Source organism: Homalodisca vitripennis, chromosome X (genome assembly GCF_021130785.1).
Source record: "Homalodisca vitripennis isolate AUS2020 chromosome X, UT_GWSS_2.1, whole genome shotgun sequence".
Taxonomy (NCBI): Eukaryota; Metazoa; Arthropoda; class Insecta; order Hemiptera; family Cicadellidae; genus Homalodisca; species Homalodisca vitripennis.
Window position 1 is genome coordinate 105,795,580 of NC_060215.1, and position 3,152 is coordinate 105,798,731.

Here is a 3,152-nt window from a genome sequence, read left to right on the forward strand (position 1 = left end):
GGGAACCTTTGATTCTGAAGATAATGGTATGGTTACAGGAGGGTCGTGGAGGGAAGATACCGCTGATATGACATCTATGTTACCTCTACAGAAAGTGCCTAGGAAGCCAGGTACCGCAGCAAAGGAATACAGAGAAGAGTTTGCTGAATACTTTATGAACAATGGAAAAAATCCCCTGGCAAAATGACTACAGTTAAATACATGTGTACCCTGTACCATTGATTTTAATAAATTAATATAAATATTTTACACTCTGAACTAAGTGTCTCTCTTGGCAGGTTCTTATCTTTGAGAAATCTTTCCATGATTTCATAAGCAAACCAATTTGGTTTGTATATATCATCAGATCCGCTCCACTTTTACAGCTTTCCTTAACCTTTTTCAAACACGTTCTAAATGAAGCCATCAGAGAGTCTTTTTTCTTTTTCAATTCGGTGACAGAAAACTTGTTTACCCATCTTGCTTTCGATTCTTTTACATGCATCGTATATTTCATTTCTATTTTGTGATTGGGATGAGAAGGGTTCCAAATAACTGGTTCATTCTCATAGTATTGTAAGAAATCCAACACCAACTCATTAGGCCACTCCATACCTTAAAATAAGAATAAAATTATTGTTTATGTTATTTTTCTTAAGTTCATAAAAATGTTAATGAGTTAATGGGGAACCCCGGTCAATAACTGTATAGGACATGAAAACCCTTAAAATTGTAACTTTAATCATGACAAAATATTAAATATTTAATATTTGTAGGAATTTTTAAAACATTTAAAGAATTCAGTTTATAATTCAGTAGCCTGGTCATTCACTAGTTTTCAGCCAAATAAGAACTACTTTAACCTCAATTTAAGAAAATAAAATTCGTCTTACCCAATAGTCAATGAGGCTCTGATGACAAAATTGGAAACCGTGAACAGTTCTTATCTCCCAACCACAAAGCCGAATGTGTGGATGAAGCAAAGTTTGCCTTTTCCCAAATATTCGTCCACTTTGATGTGTGCAAAAGACCGACACTGAACGGGAAACAACGAGCACTAATGTTTGCTGCTTGCCGAATAGACAAACAGGACATCCACACTGCTCGCGATTCGGCGAGTCGCTGCTCGGTGCTTGACGAATGACGCATGTCTGGCGCCGCCTTAAACCGATTGGATGCAAATAGTCCACACAACGGCAACCGCTGTGGGAAACCAAATTGCGTCAGCCTTGTCGCAGATGCAGGGGACTTCACCGTCACCCTCGACATCACGCGCAATGTTCCCCTCTGTGTTAACTGATTTAATTACAGCTTTACCATCGCTTGATGGAATAGTTATTAGAAAACTACTCGATTTTGTTATAAAATTTAGGGAAATTTTGATGCTAAATTTAGCTAATCCAGACAGCGTCATATTAGCAATTTTACCTAAAACTACAGGTCAATTAAGAAATATCTGGCTACAAGCTATTTCATCAAAACAGAATCCGGAAAGTCTAATTACCACCGTACTCGATACTTTTCTGCCTACTAGAGCTCGTCAACAGGCCACGGTCGAACTTATATATAGAACCCAGAAACCAAATGAAACACTGGTTAGTTTTATCAATGATATCAGACCGTTAGCAGAATTGCTTATACCGGCTATTTCACCCCAGGAGATGCTTGAAATTGTCATTACAGGAATTAACCCTCAAACCAGAGCTCGATTAGCGGGTTTTCCGGCTCCAGCCACCATTTCTGAATTGTTGAGCTTAGCCCCCCGATTACAAGTAATTCAAAATACGGAAAACCGGTTCACACAAGATTTAAATTCACCGGAGTATTATCAACAAACTGGACCACAGGTCCATGGTGGACGTCAACTAAACCAATCTTATAGACAAATAGGGAGAGGCAATGTAACTTATAATCGATATCCTATACAAGATCAGCAAAATAGTTTTCATAACCGCCGCAGTCAATCGGGACAATTTACTCAACATAGACCTCCTTTTCAAAATATGAATACAAACAATAGGAATCAACTATATAATCGATTCTCCAGAAATCAATCTCAACGTGGGTTTTTAAAACTACAAAAGAGGGTTCTAATGGGCGGAGAATCCCCTCTTCTAACTTTAACCGCCCGTTTTGATAAAATCAAGCCAGCAGTGAAGACACCTTTCACCAAGTCGGCTCAAGCTCCTTCTTTCCCGGGAGTTCAGTTTTGTACAGTTCCTTTGACTTTTCGCAAGTTAATCATTAATTCTTTGGTAGATTCGGGTTCTTCATTCTCCATTATATCGAATGCCTGTTTTCAGAATTTAAAGAATATACCAAGGGTGATAAAATCTGTTTCAACCATACATGAGTCAGCCATTTCAGCCTCGGGACAAAATATAATATTTAATTTAAAGGTTATATTACACTTCAAAATTTCAAACTTGTCTTGGGATTTTCCTTTTCTTGTCGCCTCAGAATTACCAATGCCAATTATTCTGGGCTGTGACTTTCTAACTAAAACTAGGGTGATCATTAATATGGCAAATAAAACATTAACTTTTCCATATGGCACTCCTTCGGTCATGTATCTCGCTCAATCAGCTGAATTACCAAGTACAACAATATGTCCAATTAAGTTAGGGGAAAACCTCTCATCTGATCAAGCGGACCAACTGTTAGGACTAGTAAATGAGTTTCCAGAAACAATTACTACTAAATTAGGCCGTACAAATTTGGTCGAATATCAAATCAAATTAAATTCTGATACAATCGTTAGAAATAGGCCCTATCAGTTTGCTCCACCTAAAATGGAGGCAATCAAGGAACATGTGGATCATTTATTGGCCAACGGAGTGATTAGACCATCAATGTCTCCCTATGCGTCGCCAGCATTTTTAGTACCAAAAAAAGGCGGAAAAAACGCGCATGGTAATTAACTATAGACAGCTTAACTCATTAATAGATCTTGAGGCAACTCCCATGCCAACTATAGAATCTGCTTTCCAGCACTTAGGGCAAGCTACTTTCTTTAGTTTGGTGGATTTAAATCAGGCATATTTACAGGTCCCTTTACAAGAGAACTCAAAGAAATATACAGCTTTTGTTCTACCTTTCGGGCAATTTGAGTACAATTTTCTGCCTTTCGGTCTTGCAACCGGCTCTCAAGTCCTAACACGTTTAATTGATCA

General features: G+C 38.0%; 1 long non-coding RNA gene across 1 annotated transcript; it reads right to left on the reverse strand.

Moving 5' to 3' along the window:
* Nucleotides 1–515: 515 nt before the first annotated feature.
* LOC124368561 lies at nt 516–1,063 on the reverse strand. The gene is made up of 2 exons (XR_006922964.1): nt 873–1,063; nt 516–594 (listed from the first exon to the last, which is right to left on the reverse strand). It is a non-coding gene; the product is annotated as an uncharacterized LOC124368561 (long non-coding RNA).
* Between the last annotated feature and the right edge of the window lie 2,089 nt (nt 1,064–3,152).